The sequence below is a fragment of the Ochotona princeps genome, chromosome 9, assembly GCF_030435755.1.
Source record: "Ochotona princeps isolate mOchPri1 chromosome 9, mOchPri1.hap1, whole genome shotgun sequence".
Lineage (NCBI taxonomy): Eukaryota > Metazoa > Chordata > Mammalia > Lagomorpha > Ochotonidae > Ochotona > Ochotona princeps.
In genome coordinates this window covers 10,873,996-10,897,632 of record NC_080840.1, presented here as the reverse complement: position 1 = coordinate 10,897,632, position 23,637 = coordinate 10,873,996, and the positions used below count along the sequence as shown (strand labels likewise).

The following is a 23,637-nucleotide window of genomic DNA, read 5'->3' as shown; positions in this document are numbered from 1 at the left end:
GTAAATTCAACTTTTTAAAATAAAAACAAATAAATCTTAAAAAAAAAAAGAAGGAAGGAAGGGTCATCAAGGGAGAGAGACAGAGATCTTCCATCTGCTGGTTCACTCCTCAAGTGGCTGTAAGCCAGGCCAAAGCCCAGACTTTGATATGGGTGTCCCTGATACAGGACGTGGTCCCCCGCACCTGCACCATATTGCACTTTGTTTCCAGGCCATTTCGGGGAGCTGGGATATGAACTGGCTCCTACGTGGGAGGTCAGCATTGGATGCGGCAGCTTTTTCTGCTGCCCACAACATGGGCCTGGCTGTTACTCATTTTATCCAGGAGCATGGTTCATCACTTCTTTCAAATAATGCTTATATGAATAAGTATGCTTTTTTTTCTTGGTAGAAATTATGGGAAATGTTGAATATAAGGAAGAAAATGATTAATGTGAACACATTTTGCTGCTTTTTCCTTTCCATATTTTAAGATTGGCTAATGTTGACAGTTTTACTTTTTTTCTCAATATAATATAAACATTCCCATGTGGCTTAAAGAGCAAGTTTACAATGCAGCATCATGTTCCAATATCCGTTCGCAAGAACAGCTTGTCTTTCCCCCAGTTTTTCCCATATACTATTCATGTTGCGTATTGCTTTTCCTGTAAGCAGTGCTGAGACAAGTGTGTGTTTTTGTGTTGCATGTGGGTGCAGAAACCTACTTCAGTCTCTCAGGTTTCTTTGGGGCAGACTTCTGGGTTTGCAATTGCCACGTCGGTGGATCTGGATGTTTTTGGGGCTCTGAGTACCTATTCCTCAGCTACTTGGCATTTGTATTTGCCAAGTGACATCCAGCCTTCTCCTTGTAGTTGCTTCCTTGTGAATATGGTCTCAGAGAGAGGCCAGGGAGGCTTGGGTCTTGCTGAGGGGACGGGGACAGCCTTTTCTAGGCTCTGTGCCCGTTTCTCATGGTGGTCTGGGGTTAGATTTAAACAGCGTACTTTGCTGTCTGAGAAAATGGGAACAACTCCAGTGGTCTCCCATGCAAGCGTGTGCTCTGACGTCACAAGAACAGAGTGGAAAGGCTCCTGGCCCTAGTGTGCAGACCAGTCAGCAGGTGCATTCTCACTCAGGGGCCCTTTGCGAAGGCCACTGAGCTGCCAGAGGTCTCGTTCTCTTTGAATGAAAGACTAGTTGGTAGCACTGGTTGTAGAATGGTTGGAGGGTGAATGTGACCCGCCTGCTGAGTGCGGAGCTGTGATTCTCCATTTTTTTTTAAGGTTTATTTTATTTTTATTGGAAAGTCAGATATACATGGAGGAGGAGGAGAGACAGAGAGGAAGATCTTCCATCTGTTGATTCATTCCCCAAGCAGCCTCAACAGCCAGAGCTGCACTGATCCAAAGCCAGGAGCCAGGAGTTTCTTTCCAGATCTCCCACACAGGTGCAGGGTCCCTAGACTTTGGGCCGTCCTAGATTACTTTCCCAGGCCACAAACAGGAAGCTGGATGGGAAGCAGGACCACCGGGATTAGAATCGGTGCCCATATGGGATGTTGGCACATGCAAAGCAAGGACTTTAGTTTCTAGGCTACCAAACCGGGCCCTGCAATTCTCCATTTTAAAAATATGTATCTAATTTGTTGCAAAGGCAGTTAGGGACAGGATAAGACACAGACAGAGAAGTCTTCTAGCAGCTGGCTCACTCCTCAAATGGCTGCAGCTGTTGTGGCCAGGCCAGGCTGAAGCCGGGTGCTACAAGCCTCTTCTGGATCTCCTACATGGGTACAGGGGCCCAAGGATGGGCTATCTGCTGCTTTACCAGGCATGTTAGCAGAGAGTTGTATTGGAAATGGAGCATGCAGGACTCAAACTCGTGCCCATATGGAATGTTGGTGCTGCAGGCAACAAGCTTACCATGCTACCTCACAGCACCAGCACCAGCCCCAGCCATATCCCAATTTATGATCCTTTCATGGAAATCAAAAGCTTGGGACTTGGATAAAAGACACAGAGGCCCAGGTTATAGCGTGCAAGTTTGGGCAGCTATGTGTCCCTGCTTTAAGTGTGTTCCCCCAAAATGATGAAGCTGAGAAAGGTTTACTTGGCCAGCAGTCATGTGACTTTGGTTTTGTTTTCTGTAAAAGAGGAATATTAATAATAGTCCCTCACTTCTATGGCGATGGTGAAGATTGAGCAAGGTGATGCCCCTGAGGGGCTTGGCCCGTCCTGATCCTGGCTCTCAGAGGTGACCTCCTCAGCCCTGATGATTCTGCAGAATTGGAGCCAATGAGCATGCATTCCAGCTCCTCCAGCTGGTAGCTGATGGCTCTTGGCCGGGCAGCTATGTCATTTGGAGTCTTTACCGTCAGAAGGGACCCATCCAAGCTTGTCGTTCAGTGAATGACAAAGAAGGCTCCAGATGGTAAGTGGCTGTTTTGGAATTTTCTAACTGTTCCATTTGTGAGTGAAGGAGGTACATATACACAGACACAGACATAGTCTGTGGTCTGGGCAGATGCACAGAGTTGACCATGATGGTGGCCATGACAGGGATGCAAGGGTCTTTGGGGAGAAGAGGGGGCTTAGCTTTGACAGTTGGGCTAATTGAAAATTGTGGAAAATTGTGCCATGGATATATTTGAGTTCCTCGATGCATAAGAAATAAGTCCTTAAAAATCCGCCTGGTAGTAAAAGATCCTGCTTCCTATTGTTTAACAATCTGTCTTCTTTGCAGTTGCTCATTTGAACCAGGTCCCCTGAACCCCAGGCCAGGCCACTTGCTCACCCTCCAGTACTGCCTCCTCACCCCTCAATTTGCCTCCAGAAACCTTAAGCCTAAGTTGTATCCACCCCATGTCCTCGGGCTACTGACTGTCCTGGTGATCCAGTCCTGTGCCTGATCTGGACAGGAGAGCCACAGGCCTGACTGAGCAGCCCAGAGGCCAGCGGTCTTGGCTGCTCGTGTCCCCTTCCCTGCACACAACAAAGGCTTCTGCTGCTTGTGTTCTTTTGAACCAACGCCTGCTTATTCTGCTCAGCTGTAACTGCCCCCTCTCCTGGGAGGAATTCTTAGGAGGAAATTAGGGTGTACACTTTTGTGGGTTCACAGGTCAAGATTGGGCATCTTCACTAGTTCCATCATCAATGAGAGAGGAGGCTTACCTTGGCAGTGCATGCGCTGTGAAGATCACGTGACGACCCAGGAAGCAGTGAGCATACCCCTCTTTAACCTTTCCTTGGTTCCTTTGGACAAAGCCATCATGATTGGCTCGTGGGGTCCTAACCTAGCCACCTAATCCAATCCAGTCACTTCCAAAAGGCCCTGTAATTGGATCAAGCTTTCATCCTCAACCCATCAACCATTAGTCCATTAATCTTAATATAAAAACCTTGGAGTTTAAACATCTGTGTGATTCAAGGGAACCAGCTCCTGTTCAGATCATAGCAGACTGTAATGAAGATAGGCCACAAGCCTGGCTGTGTGAGGAACAGTGGGAGAGTCAGATGGCAGAAGTGAGAAGGTAGATTTGGGATGGTGATCAAATGGGGCAGGGCTGAGAGATGGCAGCTCTCTCTGCATCGGGTAGAGGTGGGGTTGAGAGGACCAGATTGCTTTATAACAGGTAAGAGTAACTGTGGCCTGGTCTGAGTGTAAGCTGAACAAGTGGAAAGAAGCAGTGCCAGTAGGACATCCTTGTGGATCGACATGGAGGGGTAGGGGAGAAACATCAAGGATGACTTTTACATTTTTGGCTTTAAGGATTGATGGGGGGCTGTTGTCATAAATGGAGATGGGGTGTGCAGTTCTTGGAAGGAGAGTCTCCTGTCTCTTTCTCTGTGTTACTCTCATAGCAGCAGGCATCACTAATTGGAATTGACCTTGTTTTCTTTTGAGCTTGGACTACCCTTAGAATTCTCTAAATAGCATTCCAGATAAGCTGTCGACTAGCTGACATATTGGCTATTACTAATGGGCCTTCTTGCTGTGGTTAACATGGTGTGTAGCCCATAAAGTGGTTATTGGATCGTTCTACATTCTTGATAAATGCAGAGAGTAAACTTAATGGCACTAAAGACAGTCCAAAAGAGGTTGGATTTTCACACAGTTGGATGAAGTGCGTAGAATTCTATACATTGAGTAGGCTATTGGGTCTAAGACTATTAGATGTTTGTGGAGTTTTTTATGAGCAGTAGTGAGCGTTGGCATTCCAGACACTGAATACCTTGGAGGAGAATCTGCCCTTCTCTCTTCTCCCCCATTCTATACATCACGGAGTGCGCAGGACGGGATGATGGGCAAGGCCATATGGGTTCTTGTCTGTTTTTGGCCTTTGGGTTCTGCGCTTCTGGGTCATCTTGGGTGATAGGCATTAACACTTGAGAGGAATGAGGAAAAAAGAGACTACTTTAGGATCATTGAGTGGAAGTCTGTGAGTTTTTTTATGAACTCCTCACATCAAGTTCTGGCTGTGTTACCCACTAGTTGTGCGTGATCCCTTTGTCCCTATGTGGGATCCTACCAGGAAGCTTTGCTGAGAGCTTGAGGTAGATTGCATAGATCACCTGTGGTCAGGAGGCAGGCATTCTATAATCGTTTCTGCCACTGGACAGAAATGCCTTGAGGACTCTGAGAATTGCCTGCATTCTTGCTCTGGATGTGGTAAGTGGCTGTAGGCATTTTGAAGCTGCTCCTGCTTTCTGGTCCAGCTCTCCTGTTGTGCTGGCTGTACTTAACCCCTTCTGGTTTGGCCTGATGCCTTCTCACTTTTTCTAGCACGGCCTGGCCTCAGGTGGAGTAAGTGGATATCAGTCCCTTTGGACAAATTCACTTTTTCTAGCTCTGCCTGGCCCTGGGGATAGGGAGAAGTATGGAGCCAATCCCTGAGGCATATACCTGTGTGCTTCTTAACATTATCAAGCACCTTGTTCGGGGATTCTGATTTCAGAGGATGTTAGAATTACCCAGGGGGCTTGTGGAGACCCCAAGGACTGGGCTCAACCCCCAATACTTTCAGATGTGGCCTGCGAATTTGGTCTTTGAAAAACACTTGGGTGGGCTATGCTAGCATGTAGGGGTCTTGCCTTTCATTTTAAGCATGGTCTAGACCCTTTCTCCCCAGAGTGCCCTTCCCATGTCTCCACTCCAGTGCAGGCCACTGTTAGCTCTGTCTTCATAGTCTCTGCCTCCCTCGTCACTTTGATTCCCTTGTGGCTCCTTTATGATCTCTTCTACATCTATTAGCTGGCACAAGAACTTTAAGTATCCAAACAACTTTCCCCTTGCCGCTATCCAGTCTTTAGAATTGCTGGGCATCCTGGCTCTGCCTGTCTCCTAGCCTCATCTCATTGTACTGCCCTTGTTGCCCAGCACCCTGCTCTTCTGTTCCATTCCTGACCCTCACTCTTTGTGCCACAGGACACTTGCCCTTCGGCTTCCCACCTCAAAAGGCTCATCCTAACTCCAGTCCATCTCCTCAGACTGTGTCACTTACAAAGGCTCATTCTCCAGCCTATATCCTTTCTGGTATCAATCACTATTTAAAAAATGTGCTTTGTTTCTTGGTTTCAGTGTGGCTGCTCCACTAGAGGGTAGACATCACAGGTTTGAAGGAGTCAGGTTAAGGCTGGACCAGGTAACTCGTGCTTCAGAGTGACTGCTTTGGAAGCCACTTCAGCTGTGGAGGGGTGGAATATCCTCGTTGGAGTGGAGCACACATAGGTGCGGAGGCAGAAGATGGAAGTGGTACTATAGCCAACGGCGAAATGACTAGACACAACTTGTCTGGGCATTGGATTGTTTAATTCTCACGGTTGTCTGAAGCACAGGGAAAATAAGGAGCTTGTTCTGCAGATGGGGTGAAGGGAGTGGGACTGCATTTGCATCCAATACTTCCAAGGCTGCCAGAGGAGAGGATCCCCTCTCGCGCTCCCCTGTTCAGGAGGCTTCCATTCATTGATGGGCAGTGAATGTGAGCACTTCTTTCCAGTTGACCTTCACTGATCTGCCCACACTGGCACACATAGACAAAAATCTACTGGGCCAGAATCAGGCCTTCTTTCTGGGCGTTCTTGATGGTGCTGCTCCATTTGACCGCTGGCAGATAGCCCCCCTTCCTTCAGTCGTGTTTACGACTAGGAGCCTCCGGAAGGGCGTTGATCGGCTGTGTCGATGGACATTGGGTCTCAGGTTGGGGACATCACGTGGGGAGGAGAGGCCACGGGCGTTCCTCTTGTCCAGCTGAGTCTTGCTCACTCAGGCCCGCAGGCTCCAGCATGTGACAAGCTAGAGCAAAAAAAGGAATGTTGAGAGATGGGCTCGCTGCTGTTACTGATGGCTTTACCATGTAAACATCATGTTTTGAAAGCCAGAAGTTACAGGAAGGTTAAAAACTGTGATGTCATTATTGGTTGTTGGAAAGTGGGCTTTGGGGAGAATTTCCTTGATAAATTGTAACAGATGTGGATAATGTTAATGTATGTTATTCCTGTCCAATTTCCTGGGTTTCCCCTAATAAATATTTTATTACAAAAAAAAAAAAGGGACGTGCTTGCCCAGCTGAGTGCTGGATCCCCTCCCTGTTGCTGCCTTGTAGAACCACCCTTGGAGGTGAAGGATGAGTCCTAGGGTGGGAACTTGTCCCCCATCTCACCCTTGGGATGCAGTTTTTGCCCAGTGTCCACAACTTTTGTGCTGCTTGATGCCAATGGGCTGGGATTCTTTGGCTTAGTTTCCTGTGGCATTGTGAATATCAGATGTAGTTGTTTTTTTATAGATAGTTTTAAACAGACACAACTGTTTATGCATCTCTAAAAGGTTTATTTTATTAGAAATACTTAAAATGAGAGAGCTCTTTCATCCGTTGGTTCGCTGCTCAAATGGCTGCAGCAGCTGCGCCTGGGTCAGGCTGCAGCCAGGAGCCAGGACCTGGGAGCTTCTTCCTGATCTGCCACATGGGTGCACAAGTCCAGGCAGTTAGGGGTTCTGCTGCTTTCCCAGGTATATTAACAGGGCACTGGACTGGAAGTAGAGCTGCTAGGATTCAAACTAGCACCCATGTGGGATGTCAGCGCTGCTGCCAGCAGCTTAATCCACTGTGCCACAGTGGTGTCCCCTGGTTATGAATTTTAAAAACAAATTTTATACAGAGTGAGGTGGTTCTTTATTTTTCTGACCAATTTTATTTGAAAGGCACAGTGACCCATACAGATCGTTCATCCATTGGTTCATTCCCTCAAATGGACATGGTAGCTGGGACTGGACCTATGTAAAGCAGAAGCCAGCAGGTCCATTCATGCCTCCCTCATGGGTGGGAGGGACCCATCTTCTGCTGCCTTTTAAGGCGCCTTTATCACGGAGCTGGATCTGAGGCTTGGTGATATGGGATAATGGCATTACAAGTGAGGGCTGTGCAATACTGGCCCCGCATAGTCCTCTGCGAGGCAGTGGCCTTGGGGGGTCTCGGCAGACACCAGCAGTGGGATTGGGGCTCTGGAATGTTGGGAACGTGTGGTTGCAGGTTTGTCACCTGGAGGATCTTTGCGGAGTTAAAGTAAGTGGCCTGTAAGCCGGTGGAGCCAAAGATCTTCTTTTTATTGTTTACTGAGTGCCTTTTGATATTCTCATTGCCTTACTCTTAAGTGCATTTGTTATCATCTCATTTCACAAGGAAGAAGCTAAAAGAGATACGAGCTTGGTTGAAGGTCACCCTTACTGGAACCATAGGTCCAGATCCTGAAGACCACTATGTTGAGTTCAGGGGAGGTTTGGGAGGGTGAAAGTACCCCAGGGTGTAGTGTGGCTGAGTGGTGCTGCCAAGAGCTGGGACTGCTGGGCAGGGCCTCCTGTTGAGACCATCCAGGCCTACTGAGGTCTTGGCCACACCTTCAGGTGGGCGGCACCAGCATTGCCCACCCATTTTCTAACTAATTAAGAGATCATCAGTGGGGAGCATCTTACCTGTAGGTTCCCCGCCCAACAAGGAGGGGTCAAGGAAGGCTTAAAATCCCAAGACCCTTCCTCAAACCTTTGGTGTCTCTCTCTCCCTCCCCTTTCGAGAGGCACCCCACCTCCCGGCTTCCTTTCCGAAGGTGCTTTCCCCTTCCCTCCCTTCCCTGTTCACCTGGTCCCTTCGCAAATACACTTTTCTATTTGCAACAGATTCCCGGCTTTTTATTTCTATACTAAGCTGAGGAAAGAACCCACCAGGCATTTCTGGTAACATAATTTCCCTGGCACCCAACTGTGGCATTAAGACCCGTTTCCTCTGCCCTCCCATTGTCAGACCTCAGTGGAGGGGCACCTACTGCGGACCCACTCATGGAACCCAGAGGCGTCTCTTTCCTGACAGACGTTGGATTGGAATTGAGGGTAACCAGAGAGTGAGGGATGAGCAGAGATGGGGAGGCGCAGGTGGTAAGGTCGGCAAGGTGGGGTGAGGGGCTGCCACCCCAAAGGGCCTGAGGGATGTGGAGCAAGTGGGCAGTTAGAGCAGACCTGCTGGAATACCAAGGACGCCCTCATCAGGAGGGTGTGGACAGAGACCTTCCATTTTGTTTTCCTCTTCCGGATGAGGCCCGGAACTGACTTTTTTTTTTTTAAGATTTATTTTTATTGGAAATACAGAGAGGAATATCTTCCATCCGATGACTCGCACTCCAAAGTGGCAGCAATGGCCGGAGCTTCTGCCGATCCAAAGCCATGTGCCCGATCCTCTTCTGGGTCAGCCATGAGAGTGCAGGGTCCCAGGGCTTAGGGCCGTCCTTGACTGTTTTCCAGAGCCACAAGCAGGGAGCTAGAAGCGAAGCAGGGCTGCTGGGATTAGAACCGGCGCCCGCATGGGATCCTGGCGTGTGCAAGGTGAGGACTTTAGCCGCTAGGCCGCGCACCGTGTCCCGGAAGTGACTCTTGGTCAGGCGGCCGGCTGTCCCGCCAGTTAGCGCGAGATTGAGCTTGGTCTATGAATGTGCGCATGTGTGCTGACCCCAAAAGACCGGAAGGAGAAAGGAACACCGTGTGAACTGAGAAGATTCTGGATCGCTTGGTAATCACGGCCCATTGTCAGGCCGTGTTTTGAGTTGCTCCGTTTAAATCTTGTTCCAGTGGAAAACTTCATAGCAGCCCGTCCCCGGTGGGCAGTGAATCCTGTTTGGATTGCCGGGGAAGCAGGCTGAGTCGGGGCCGAGCCGCGGGCAGCCCCCGCGCGAGGGGACCCGCCCGGCTGTGGGGACTCGGGTGCTTTCCTGTCTGGCTGGGTTCCCCGAACAGGGCGGCACTGAGCTGGCCTTGTCCAGGAAGGCACCGTTGTGGGCTCCCATGGCCAGTGGCTCCCTGGACTGCACGCTGGACGCGGGTTGTAGCGCCAACAACGCCTGGTTCCACCGGCCCCAATTCTGTGAGCATGTCCCCGAGCTGCCCGGAAGCCCCTTGCAGGCAGGAGTCCTGGTGTTTTTTTTTTTTTTTTTTTTTGCCGTTTTGCGTGCCGCAGAAGCTGCCCTGCAAACGCACAGCGCAGGCTTCAGCGTCTGCCGGTTTTAGTCTCCGCCTCTGAGAAATGGGTGGGTGGTTCCCAACTTCAGGACACTTTGACCTTTGAGCTTTAGACTTCGTGACGGAGTGAAAGCAGTTGTCTGTTTTCTTGGACTGATTGCGCAGTCCCACCCTCCCCAGAAGCTGGGCCGCGGCAAGAAGTTGACCTCCCAGTCTGCCCCCTAGGGTCACTTAGGGGGAAGCCCCAACCTTCTGCAGTGTGCTGCTTGGCTCAGCTCGGATTTTCCTTGAATTGTATTAAATGTGCGTTCGATTTATGGTATTTTCAACTCCTGATGGATTCATTGGGAGTTTACCCATCTGCGCCTTTCAAAGGGCTATTGGGGATAATGCGGGGAGCGCTTGGCCTATGTCTGCTCAGTAAACTCCCTTTCAGTGCAGGATTAGAGCCTCGTCTATCTGGCGCTGGGGAAGGCAGGCTCCAGTGAAGGGGAAGGCAGCATTGATGGTGACAGGGGAGGCAACTTGCGGTAGAGACTCAGCCTTGTCAGCTCTTACGTCTTCATACTGTAACTGTCACTCCCTGCTTCCAGACCCGGGAAACCTGTACGGTATTGTTATTTGCAGAGATGTATTAACGCATCTTAAGCTATTTTTTTCTTTTGTTTTGCATCTTAAGCTATTTTAAAATTATTTCGTTACTTGTTCATTTTTGTTATTTTTAACAAAATTTAAATTTTATTAACTGGGTAAGTTTTAAAGTCCTTTAAACTTTTGTAGCAGTGACTTAAATTCCTAGAATTTAATACCTCCAATATCATCATCTTTTTTTTTTTTTTTTTATCAATTTTGAGTTCTTAAGACAATGAGTGTCTTTAGCAGTCTCTGGTCTTGGGGAGAATTTTTCATAGAATTGAGACACTCACAGCGCTGAGTGGTTGTTTTCCCGTCTAGAGGCTCAAGGCCTGGCACAGATGCGTGTGCCTGGGATGGTTAAAGTGGACGACTCTGGCACCAGTGGTTTTCTGTGCCCAGCAGGACTGTGGGCAAAGCTCAGTGCCTATTTGATGTGGTTTCACTTCCAAAAGGAAAGGCCTTACTGCTTGCCCTAAGGTCCCTGGCATGGCAGTCTTGGGGCCAGGCCATAGTCGGAACTAGAGATTCCATCTGCCTGGGAGCCTTTTGAAGAAGTACACACAGCTTAGCCCCCAGCAGTACCAGAAAGGCGTGTTGTAGAGGCTTGTTGTGTGAAAGGAGCCGTGAGATCATGGGAGAATACAGCAACTGTTCTTGACATGTCCCAGAGTATAAAGAATATGAGGTGGGCGTGTACCTGCCTTGTGGACATGGCTCCTGGGTTTGCTCTCAGGGCCGAGCTGGTGTGTATGCTGTCTTACACTCCCACCAAACTGACTAAGCTTGTGTAGGCTCCTTTGCTCTGAAGTCCTCACCACTGCTGTCTCTTTGATGTGAAACCTCCCATTGGGTTCCAGTTTCAGCTGAGCCTTTCCTTGCTAGACTTCCTGCCTCTGCATGAAGACCTCCTTCTGCATGAGTGACTGTGCGGGCTGGAGACGCTGGCCCACAGTGCCAGGTAGCACCCACCAGCTGCAGTCTAGTCTGCGACCAGAGCCACAGCTGGTATTTGGATGTGTGACAGTTGGCTCTTTAGGGTAGGAAAATAGTTTGCAGCAGAAGTGTCCCAAGGGCCACTTAAATCTGTGATCCCAAACCAAGTCTTCAAAGGAGGAAAGCAAATGGGGACTGGCACTTCCCCTGTTAGGCTGTGTATGCACAGGCTGGTCGCTGACTTGCAAGGGGAAAGAAGGCACATCTGTCGTGTTCAGACATTTGTTACTGGAGGGGGAAGGCAAGCTGGTGCAGCCCTCTTTAAGGTCACTTTCCTATCTAGACCTCAAATGCAGGTTCCCTTTGATCTCGCAATCTCGTATTGGAACCTCAGCATGTTTCCTTCCCAGACAGACCTACAGATATTTGTGCAAAAACAGTGCCCAGAATTGTTGATGGTAACATTTTTATCACAGCCAAAGACTGGAGCCACTCAGATATCTGCGACTGGAGGACTGGTTCAGGAAATGACACGCGGTGCAGTGGACTGGATCTAGAAGAGAATGAGGAAGTGCTTTGTGGACGACCAGGGTAGGTCTTCAAACCTCCAGTGGAGAAAGAGGAACCTGGGCACAGCAGTAGGTGCTGCATGCCTGCCTTTGTCTGGGAATTGTGTGTATGTGCGTATACAGAGGGACATACAGACATTTGCCCCAATTCTGTAAGGGACCCAAGAAATCAAAACAGCCTGTGCATATTTGAGGAGCCTATGGGGGCAGGGACCTGGCAGGGAAGGGCCTGAAGGTGACTTTTATCTTTTCTTTTTCTTTTTTTTTAAATGATTTTATTTTTGATGTTGTTTGCATGATTGACAAGGATGCATACCTATGAGGACCACCGATTAGGGTGGGGAGGATGGAGGCATGGGGGAAGATGCTTCCAATATCCCTTTTCTTTTGTGTAGGGGAGGGGGACCACTCCCAGCTGCCAAATGACATCAGTACCCAGGGATGGTGAATGTCCACTTGATGTCATCCTAGAAACTCCGATGTGGAGAAGAATACTGCAAGGGTGTTGCTTGAGGGATCCTGAGAGTTCTGATGCTGTAGGTCTCCCTGCTCCAGGGTTCAGAAAATCCTTCCAAGATCTGTTGGCTGACAGAATCCTCCCCCATGCGTCCACTCACCTGGACACTTGCCGCCAAAGCTTGGCCAGGAGAGTTCTTCAACCCATTCTGTGCTCCATCTTCTGACCGGCACTCACTGTCCTCTGCAGGCCTAAGGAGCTGGCTGGCTGCTTTGTCTCCCGTATGCACCTGGGCATGCAGTCCACTGCACAGACATGAGCAGTCGAGGAGGCTTGGTCCTGACACATGCATGTGCTCCAAATTCGGACCACAAATCCTATGATCTTCCCTGTGGCCACAGCCTTGAGTCCAGTGGTCCAGCTGGGGAGTCTCCTAAGAAACCTCCTCTGGGGTGATCCCAGACCTAACTTTGGCACGTCCCAGCTGGTAGAGTCCAGTTCAGTTTAGCACTGGCATCAGCTGCATGCACACTGGTGATTGTAGTTGTATAGTCAGTTCCTATATCCTATGCAAACTGGCAGGTACTGCAGCCTAGCACAACCCAGCCTGCTGAAGACCTGGCCCTTACACACACTAGCTGGAACTGCAGCCTAGTTGGGGCAGCCCCAGTAACCCCACCACAACCTCCACTGGCTCTGGTTCCTGCACATGTGCAGGAGACTTGTCTAGTCTGGGCCACATCTCATTTGGGCTCTTGTATACAACTATAGCTCAGCCTGCCCTCCCCATGACCCAGTCCACACATATGCTGGGTCCCAAGGCTTTGGGCTGTTCTCGACTGCTTTCCTAGGTCACAAGCAGGTAGCTGGATGGGAAGTGGGGCCGCTGGGACACAAACTATCACCCATATGAGATCCTCGGTGCATGCAAGGCAAGGACTTTAGCCACTATGCTACTGCTCCAGGTCCTGGGTTTTGGTTTAAAAGAGGAAGACCAATGTGGTCAAGTGCCCTTTCTCATCACATCCGGTCCAAGGCACACACTCCTGGTACACCGTGCACATATGCTGGCCCAGGGGGTTCTGCAAAGCACTTGACCAGTACTTGTCAAAGTTGCATGACACAGGGTGGTGTGTACGTGGCCTTGAAGTGGATGTGTGATGCCAGCGTCCAGTGGAGAAGGCCTGTGGCGTGTCACTGGGTTCTGGTGAAAGGGGATTACAAGCATGGGTGGGGGCGGAGGGGAGTGAAATCTTTGCTCCAGGAATGGCTGTGGGCTCTGACTTACTGGGAAGAGAGTTGCAGAAAAGAGTCAGCCCTGTGCCAGCTCTCACTGGTCTAGTTCAGTGGGGAAGAGGGTGTTATTGTCAACGAGACTACCACGGCCAAGTGCAGGGTTGGAGAGCAGGCAGCAGATATGTGCCTGTGGGGTGCTAGTGGGGTTAAGGCCTGGCAGAGTTGTACCAAGGCTGCAGCCATGCTGTTTTCCATTCTTGGACCTCTAAGGCCTCTCCCTTTTTTCATGTGTCTGTGGTGAGACCAGCTCAGTTGGGGATGGAACAGAAGGGAGTGAGGTGAACTGCAACCTAGTCTGCTTGCCTTGAACTTGCCGACAAGAAGACACTTCTGGTAGCCCGGACTCCGCTTGCAGAATGAGGTGTTCCCAGGAGGTACAAAGATTAGTTCTCTCCCAGATAAAGGTAGGAACCTAGGAATCCTCTAGGGCCCATGGGTAGCTGGCATCACTGTCCTGGCTAGGTCATCAGGTAAAGGAGAAGAAAAAATGGGGTCCCTGGACTGTATGTGTCTGTGCGTGGAAGAAAATACGTGTGCATCCTGTGTGTTGGTAGCTAGGGCAGAGGCTGGGAGGGACTAGAAACTCCCTTCAAGGTCAAAGTAGGGGAGGGCTTGACCCTGCCATCTACCCCTGGGGAAGGTGGCCGGGACAAAATGCTCCTTTGCTTAAGAGAACCCAGTGCTCAGCCTTCTGCCACACCAAACTGCTAATCAGCTCCGGACAGACACCTGTGTTTTGTAAAGTATTTTCAAAATAATTTGATCTTTGATTTGCAGCACATTTTTGATCTCTGAGGTTTTCTCTGATGGAATGTTGGGAGTTGGTTTGCAGAGGCCTGCAGCAAGTTGGGGAGAGGACCAGGAACACAGGGAGGGCAGCACACTGGCCCCCGCACACCCCACTCTCCGGGTCTGCTTCGGGAGGATGCCGTGGGCAGGAGCTGGGCATCCAGTGAGGCACTCCACTGTGAGAGGTGGGTGTGCTACCTCCCAGGTGAGGGGCACCTGGGAGCACATCCTGGGCCTGTTTTGTTTTTTTTTCCCTGTTGGTTTTTGATGCCACTGCTCTTGACTTGGGAGCTCTGACAAGCGTGGGTGGCGTGTGCACAGGTGTCGGAGCACTGTGATTGTCTCATGGCATACAGGGCATGCAGTAGTGGTAGAGCCATGTGCCCGGACAGCTGTGGTGTTACTAAGAACCACTGCTCTTGACTTGCGTGGGTGGCGTGTGCACAGGTGTCGGAGCACTGTGATTGTCTCATGGCATACAGTGGTAGGAGAGCCTGTGCCCGGACAGCTGTAGTGTTAAGAACAATCAGTGTGCCTGCCCTGTGTGGAACTCACAGTGGCCCTCAAAGCATGAAATTAGTGTCTACTCATGGGATTAGACAATTTAAGATTGATTTGTAAATTTTGTCCTTTAGTCTGTCATGTGGACTCATTGGTAGGTAACCATGGCAATGAGTCTTAGTGGCTTTGTCTTAAGAAACTGATGTTACAGAGAAAATTTCTAAGTGCCGCATGTTACATCAAGAGTGTCTGCTGGGGAAATCCATCTTGCTTTTAAGTATAAATTTCAGTGATGGGGAGTGGCAGGCGAATTCAGGGTGTTGTGAATGATATGGGGTTCATTGGCCATGTGGGTTTCTCTGTGAGCCTTGGTCTGGTTAACACATTAGGGGTGGTGCTCTCCTAGCTTGTCTGTCCATTTGGAAGAAGGTGCGCTGTAGCTAGAATGGGGGCTGTGGGTTAAGATAATCTGGAGTTTCTGATCCAAGCTCAGTCTTGAATTGTGACCTAGTTCTTTAGCCCAGAGCCTGGCCTCTAGCTGACAAGCAGTCCATGCTTCTGTAAACTGCTGATAGTTCAGATGTGGGGCTCTGCTGCCTCAGTGCTTACTGGGCTTCAGGTCTGAGGACAGGGGAACATCTCAGGAGCTGGAGGGGGCATGTTGCACTGGACTTCATTCATGCCTTCACTCCAGGATAGCCTGGGAAGGGGCAGGGCTGCCCAGGTTATTGCTTGTCCAAGCAGGATTAAGGCCTGGATAAAGGGACTTAGGGCAAATTGTTCCCTGTTCTTTGTGCTTCCAGGTACTGGTGTCATCCTTCTGGGTCTCCCTGGCTGTGCTTTACTGTCCAAAGTCCCACATCCATGCCCAGGTCTGCAGGGCTTGTATCCCAGTCAACAGCCAGTGCCTGAAGGGACGACCTGGAGCTGGGCCAACTGTCTGTGGCTCATAGCCGGGGTCCAAGGCACTTGCGTTTGCTGCCTTAATTTTTGCTTGTAGGATTCTTAGAACTGAGTCACGGCACTATCAGCTACGATGGATCGTGTTTGCTTTGGGTGGACTTCCAAACTAGCGGCAGTGACTGTGGCTGGAACCATACGGTGATGAGAGCAGTATGCCAGGTGTTATGAACCCTACAGCACCAGCTGCGTCCCCTGGCAAGGGGCTGTGGGCCAGGAGCTCTCATGAGAAATATTTGGGCATTTAGAGAGCTGGGTGACATTTCCTGCTGTGAGTCAGTGTGGGCCCCTGGATGAGTGTTCTGAACTCTGCTGGGTGTGTCATCCTCTGCTTGGGAGCCCTGGGGAAGTGAGGCTGTCATGGGTAATGGTAAGTCATGGACTCTGGCACTAGCCTGCCTGGCTTTGAATATAGCTGTGTGATCTTGAATGCAATATTAACTTCTCTGGGCCTCAGCTTTCATCTGTGAAATAGGAAATTATAACATACTGTTTCAGGATTGGGATTTTACATGAATTAATGTTGAAAAATTGCACAACCTGGTGCCTGATCTCCCAGCATGATTGCTTTTGGATTCGAGGGCAGGCCATGTCCTTGGCACCTGTGGAGGCCTCAGTCTGCAAGAGCCCTTGCTGCTGTTGTGTTGTTACTGTTACTGGAACCTGGCCCAGCCTTTCCTCCCTTCCTGTCTACCATTCTGGCCACAGATGATGACTCTTGATGGCCTGGCTGTTCCCCTTACTGGGGACGGGGGAACAGGGGCTTATGGGCACAGAGTTCCCAGGTCCTGGTCTTCTCTGCTTCTGTGGCATCTTACACAGAGCCCAGTTGGCTTGGAAATAGTGTTCAGGTAACAGTGAGTGACATTGGCTGGCTTAGCAACTGCTGGGAGAAAAAGCATTGCTGTCCCTCACAATGTCCTGATTTCCGCTGACACGAGGACAGCATGGTCTGTGGGCCTGAACTGTGAGTTTAGTGGGCTGCAGATGAGCCTTGAGTCCCAGCGGAGGAAGTCAGATGGAACCTCCTACCTAGGTCACTGACCTCAAGCAGCAGTGGGAGTGAGCTGGTGGGTTGCAGGGGAGGAGGCTTGGGGAGTCCTGGCAGAGACTCAGGAAGAGGTGGCCCTGCGTGGCATAGCATTTTGAGAGGAACAAGAGAATTGGAGGCTTTGCTAGGAAATGCACTGGTTACCTGAGGGCTGGCACCCCTTAGGGAGATGAGGTACTTGCTTGGCCCAGGCTGGTGGTTGCAGAGGCTTCCTCCAGGGTGTAGTGTGACCTCAAGCGCTAGGGCAAGTGATTGTGCTGGAGCTCTGAAAATGAACGAATGCAAGAGGAAGGAACGGACAAGATGCTATCTACCTCTCTGAACAGCATGAAGCTAAGTCAGGTTTGTGGTTCTCATTGCTCACTGGCCTTATCCCAGCGTTTTCTCTTCCTGGCTCGTCTCCCTCCATCTCCAGAAGCTGAAGTGTGAGTGCAGAAGCCTAAGTGGGCAGGGAGACCGGCCCGCATCCTGGTAGTCAGCTGCCCATGGGCTGCCTGCTCTGCCCCAGTCTTGCCGCAGGCATGACCTCACCCCAGAGGCGGCCGGGAAGCAGGACTCCTGTTCCCGCCTGTTTACCCTGGCTCAGCGACAGAGCTGTCACGTGGCCCTGCTGAGATGCCAGCAGCATGAGTTGCCGGCAGTGGGCACAGGCAGGCAGGATGGGGCATTCCTCTGGGCTGACTCGTACCCTGCCTGGCACGGGACCCCCTGCTTCTGGAGGCAGCTCAGGGGCGAGCAGCTGGTCTGGCCTTTTGCTGGGACTGCTGAGTCATCCCTTGCCATACAGCCTCTGAGTCACCACGCAGCCTGGTCTTTTGTGGGACATACTGGACTTTGTTGCGCCTCAGGACGTTTCAGGGGACCGCCTTTGGTTTTTGGTCCCCTTTGCTGCTGGCCCCTGGGATCTCTTGCACCAATACTACTACTTTCCAGGCCTGGCTATGCGTACCGGGGACTTAGGAGGACACCGTCAGCCTCAGGCGGCTTCCTCGATCCTGAATTGAGGAGCTCAGTTCCAGCTTGAGCTAATTTACAGGAACAGTGCCAGGGCAGTGAATAAGCAAGTTAGGGCAGGAGAGAGCAAGCAGGACATGAGAGCCTGCCAGTATCCTGTGTCTTGCGTATTTTGGGAGCACCTTGAAATGACTCTGGGAACCCACCTGGTTACCATGAATAAGCAGTAGGCATCTCAGCTGTGCCTAGGCAGCATGCAGCATCGTAATGCACATGGATGGTGTCAGTGCCCAGCCCAGCCCTAAGGGCTGAGACCAAGTTCATGGCAGCAGAAACTGAGGGTCTAATGGGAGCAGTTATGGCCCAGCAGCCCTTCGCTAGAAAGCAGGACGCCTGGAATTTAACCCCTAACGTCCCTGGCTGTTATTTTAAACTCCGTAATTCCAGATTCTCTCCCCTACTGTGTCAGTCTCTTTTTTCTTCCCCTTAGCTGGAGAATCTTCCCTAAGGAGAGCAGCTGTCAGCGGAGCAGGAAGCCGGCTATTAAGGAGAAACAAAAGTGTCATTAGGAGCCCTGCTGTCACTGTGGATTGAGCCTGCCTGGAGAGCCGGGAGGCAGGCTCAGGAGTGTGGGGCCTCTACCTCTGAGGTAGCTGGAACAGCTGGAGGCCTTGGCAGTGAGGAGGCCTAAGGGTTGGCATGGGGGGCGGGGGGGAGGGATGGGACAGTGGGCAGTGTTGAAGTTACAGAATGCCTGGCCGGTCTCTAGGCGAGGAGGCGCTCTCTGGGGTGCAGTTCCCCTCCCCCACTTTCTCAGGTGGCTCTGGGGAGTTCTTTCTGCTGCTGGCCTGAATTGTGTCTACTGAGAAAAGAGTATCAGGATTTTTCTAAGCACAGCATCTTCCCTCTGCCTGGGGAGAGGAATTTACATAGGAAATGAGCTCTCTAGGAAATGAGTTCTCTAGGTGAGTCTGGAGAGCTTTTCTAGGTCACCCCCCAGATGCAGATCGGCCTCCCATAGCTAGGGTAGTCAGTGGGCCTGAAGAGAGTCTAGGTCAGTGAGTTTGCTCACAGCACAAAGGGTTCCAGCACAGAATTTGGTTGGGCCTGTGTTTGAAAACAGTTGGCCTCTGAATCAATTACCTGTCAAAGTGCTAAGATTCAAGGAAGCCTTGTGATGGTGGCAGGCAGGGTGTGTCGAAGGTGTGGCAGGTAGGTCCCTCTCCCAACCATCACCTTGGCTGTCCCTGAGCGGTCACTCCCTGCTCTCCTTTTTCTCGGGTCCACAGAAGTTGCCATTTGTGCACAAATTGATCCCATTTCTTGTTAGTGTAGATAAATGTGAAGTATTTGTGTTCATGTCTCTGTCAAAAACAGTAAGAAAACAAACGAACTGTTTCTAGCAAAAAGAAAGAAAATCCCTGTTCCTTGAAAGGGAAAGTTTCCATATCTGCCCTGGACTCTAGATGCAGTCCAAATGATGGGTTTGCTTTTGGGATAGGGAGGGCTTTGTTGGAGACTGAGAATATGTGGGATTTAGCTGCAGTTTTGGGGTGACTTGGGGATGGGGATGTGTCTCCTGTAGAAGACTTATGGGTAATTGCATGTCGAGTTGGGAAGCTAGGTGCTTCCTTACATTAATTTATTTCATCCTCAGCCAAAACGTAATGGAGAAGCAATATTATCATCCCCCTGCCCCCTCTCACTGGTAAGAAAATAACAGTTTAAGGGACTGTATAATTTGCGTAAGTCATGTAAGTTTTAATGGTTAGTTCAAAATTCAGGCCTGGGATGTGGGACCCCAGACTCTGGCTAACTAGGCCTTGGAAAAAGATTCATAGCCCTCAGGTAGTGGCCAGACTGCTGCTATAGGAAGCTCTGGTGGCATATCCGATTCATTTCAGCTGCCGGCCACTTTGTTGTCTCCTTCAGTAGACACTAGACATTGAAGAGCTGGGTTGAATTCTGGGTAATCAGCACGCCTGCCTTTGCCTGCCTCTTCCTGGATGCTGGGATGCATCACAGCAGTTTGCGTTCTTGGCGAGACCAGGACTTTCAGCAGCTGGAGTCTGCAGCGGATGATGTCCGAGTTTGCTGACTTCCTCCATTGCTGGTGGGGCCTCATGTGCACCGCTGTCTTCTTATGCTTTTCGGCACATGGTGGAACTTCTGTAACTATAAAATGACTATGAAGTCATCTGTACTTTCTATACCAGATAACTTTTTGCTAGTTGACATCATCCTCAAACAAAATGGGCTCATTTGTGTGGTGTGCTGTGCAGAAGTCAGACTCATGGGTTGAAAAGAGAGCAAACAAGGGTTTCTGTTGAAGATACTGAGCTAGGAGTAGGTGTTGTGGCATAGTGAGTGAAGCCACCACCTGTGATAAGAGAGAAAGAGACACACTCTAAGCTAATGGGGTTCTGAATTAGGATCACTCAAGAAAGGCCTGTGCATTTAGTTATGTTCTTGGCTATGTAATATCCCAAAGACCTCTTGTCATCAGGAATGAAGCAGGGAAACCTTACCTTACATTTTCCCAAGTGTGAATGAGACGGATACTTTTTTTTCCCCCAAAAAAATAGATTTATTTTTATTGGAAAGGCAGACATACAGAGAGAAGGAGAGACAGAGAGAAAGCTCTTCCATCTGGTGATTCACTTCCCAAGTTGCCGCAGCGGCCAGAGCTGAGCCAATCTGAAGCCAGGAGCCAGAATCCTCCTCCGGGTCTCCCACATGTGTGCAGGGTCCCAAGGCTTTGGGCCATCCTTGATTGCCTTCCAGGCCACAGCAGGGAGCTGGATGGGAAGTGGAGCAGCAGGGACACAAATTGGCATCCGTATGGGAGAGCGGCACATACAAGGTGAGGATTTAGTTAATAGGCCTGATGGATACTCTTCAGAGAGTATAGCTCAGATATTGGCAAAAACCCAGATATTGCAGCAGTGTTTCCATTTTCCTTTCTGTGATTAAAACCTTCATGTTATCCTACAAATGGATGATTAGAAGGGGAGCGTTTCTAGAACTGAAATTGTGTAGCAGATGGTGGCCACTCTAGTTTCTTTCTTTATTTGGAAGGGAGAGTCACAGAAAGGAGAGACAGAAAGCAAGCTTTTCTAACTGCTGATTCACTGCCCACATGCTGCGATGGATCTAGGTCTCCCACGGAGGTGCAGGTTTGTCCCAGGCCATTAGTAGGGAGCTAGATCAAAGTGGAGTAGCCAGAACGCCAGTGCTTGAAGGTGGAAGATTAGGCTGTTGAGCCATGGCATTAGCCTCGCACTATAGTAATTTTAATGAAATGAGTGCACAACCATTCTGTGACCTTGAATCTATACTTGAGCCGTTTGTTTTTACTACTACATTTACTTGACACTTATTTGTAAATTAGATAAAAATTGAATGTTTTTTTTCCCCTCTTAATCTTATTGTGTCACTGTAGTAGACTTCCTCATTTTGGACAATTTTTGGATCACTTTTGGACAATTATAGCCAAGACAATTTAGTTCTTGACTGCATTCTGCTGCCAGGAGAACATAGGAAACTGAGTGTGGGTTGTTCAGGGGAAGAACAAGTACCAGTGAGTTCCAGGGGTCTGTGCCACACCTGGGGGACAGAACATTGAGGGTGAGCAGGTGAATGAAGTTACTTGCTCCCAGCATGCTGCAGCAAACTCAGAATTTGTTCTGGGCCCTGTCTTTTGAACTTATTTCCCTACTACGCTCGACTACTTCTCTTAAGTCCAGCTGTCACTCAGTATCTGTGAAGTGTTACCTGTCAGAATTCCTGGATGCGAGTAGGTGTTTGATTAGTCGTTTAGACGCTGTGTTTAGCATGTGACATGTAGTTTAGCATGTGTCATGCCCCGCTGCCTTATTGGAGTTCTGGTCCTGCTAGTGATTCCCGTTTCGTGCTGAAGCTCTCCCGGGGAAGGCAGCAGGAGATGGTTCGCGTGGCCGGGTCCCTGCACTCATGTGCAAGACTCAGATGAAGCCAGTCAGATGCCTGCTGCTCTCAGCCTGACCCAACCTTGGGTGTCGTGAGCATCTGAGGAGTGACTGGGAGGTGGGAACTGTCTGTGTCTGCCATTCTGTTAAACTGAAAAACATAGGAAGAATTCTTTTAAAAAAAATGGATGTGCAGCATATAAAATGGTATGTATCATTTGCATATAACCTCCACAGATCCTACTCTTTGCTTTAAATCGTGTCTTGATTACTTATAATTTTAATACAATGCAAATACCATGTAAATAGCTAGGCCGTCTTGTTCAGGGAATAATTACAAGAAAGACTTTTGTACACATTCACTATAGATGAAATTAAAAAAAATTTAAAGATTTATTTATTTTTGTTGGAAAGGCAGATTTACAGAGAGGAGAAGTACATTTGTTCACTCACTCCCCAAATACCTGCAATGCTCAGAGCCGAGCCACCCCAAAGCCAGCAGCCTGGAGTGTCCTGTGGGTCTCCCACAGGAATGTAGGTGCTCAAGGCTTTGGGCCATCCTCTGCTGTTCTCCCAGGCCACAAGCAGGAAGCTTAATGGGAAGTGGAGCCGCTGGGACATGAGCCAGTGCCCATTTGGAATCCTGACACTTGCATGGGGGAAAGATTAGCCAGTTGAGTCATTGTGTCAGGCCCTGAAAACATTTCAACCTGTGGCTGAGCGTGTGGATATGGAACCTACTGCTGTGGACGGCTGGTGATAACTGGTGGCAGCCGTGATCCACAGCAGCGTGTGGAAGCTGTGTGGTGGGCAGAGATGGCTGATGCTGGCCTGAGTGCTGCCCACACACGTGAGATTCTCACTAAGGTCTTGGCCATCTTGGTCGTGTGTGATGTCTTTGAAGTTTTTTTTCTCCAGATTGAGATGGCGTGGAACATTGCGGGATTTGGAGGAACCAGTGCAAGCGTCTGATTTGGGCCGTAAGAGTCACCCGGGGTTACATGCTATTTGCTTAACCTGTGCTGGTGTCAGTTTCTGTGTCTGCAAAGTGGGGCTGTTACTATCTAGGTCAGAGACAGTTGACTGAGAGAACTGGTTTGTACCTAGGAGGCCCTCAGCTATCATTTGTTTCTCTGTTGGTACAAGTTGAGTGGCTGAGTCACATGTCCTGAGGGGAGCCAGCTTTCTCTACCTTCCTTAGGTGCGTCATGCTCATGCCTGAATCTTGTGTTGTTTGGGTGTGGTGAGTCCTAGGAATAATGCTGCTGCACAAGCTCTTTCGTGACAGAAATCCATGTGAACAACTCTGTTACCCCAAGCCCCGGGACTGGCTGGCAGCTGCCAGCAGTGTTGGGTACTGGGGGCTCCCCTGCGGCTTCAGGGCACATGTGTGCAGATCTGGGCAGGGCTACTCCCTGGAGCTGCTGGGACTGGCTCCACAGTGAGACGGAGGAGGAGGAGAGGAGCCGGTTTGGGTGGTGGTGGATGTGGGAGTACGGGAAGCAGAGCTCCTCCTGGCAGAGTTGGTTCCCGATTTTGAGCGCTGGGGTGCGGTATGCGACTGGGAAGAGGCTGCTCCGTTTCCAGCTTCTGCTGCAACCCTGAAGGTCCCTATAGAAGGAAGTGAGATGGTTGAGAATCCCAGACTGGAGATTTCCAGGGACTCGGTAGCAGAGGGGGTGCTGTGGAGAGGTGTGCCAGTCAGATGCCTGCTGTTCTGTAGAGAAGGGAGCCGGGCCTTGTGACCCCCCTGTCGCCTGAGTCGGTCCCTTGTCCAGATGACCGTTTTGTTCCCTGCTGCTGTGTGACCTTCTCGAGGATGAGGGGAGTCCTCACAGGATGTCCTTCATATTGAAGCATGTTCAGAAAGGCTGTTGGTAACGCACAGTTAAGATGAACACGTTGAGATGTCCCTGTGGTGTGACAGCCAGCCTTCGTCCCCCTTGCTCTCCTGGGAGCCTTCGCCCTTCTTGATGACCTGGGCTGCTTGCTGCTTTCCGTCTCTACTTCCATGTTCCTTTCACAGTTCCTTCTTCCTCCTTCCACCCAGCCATCCTTGCAGCTGTCCGTTCT

General features: G+C 50.1%; 1 long non-coding RNA gene across 5 annotated transcripts in view; it reads left to right on the top strand.

Annotated features, from left to right (window-relative positions):
• The window catches only part of LOC131481132 (uncharacterized), a 260,332-nt gene that overhangs the window by 29,096 nt on the left and 207,599 nt on the right, over nt 1–23,637 (top strand). For all 5 annotated transcript variants that reach the window (XR_009246051.1, XR_009246053.1, XR_009246052.1 and 2 more), the window contains exon 2: nt 11,517–11,631. This is a non-coding gene — a long non-coding RNA (uncharacterized LOC131481132). The remainder of the gene's footprint in view (nt 1–11,516; nt 11,632–23,637) is intronic.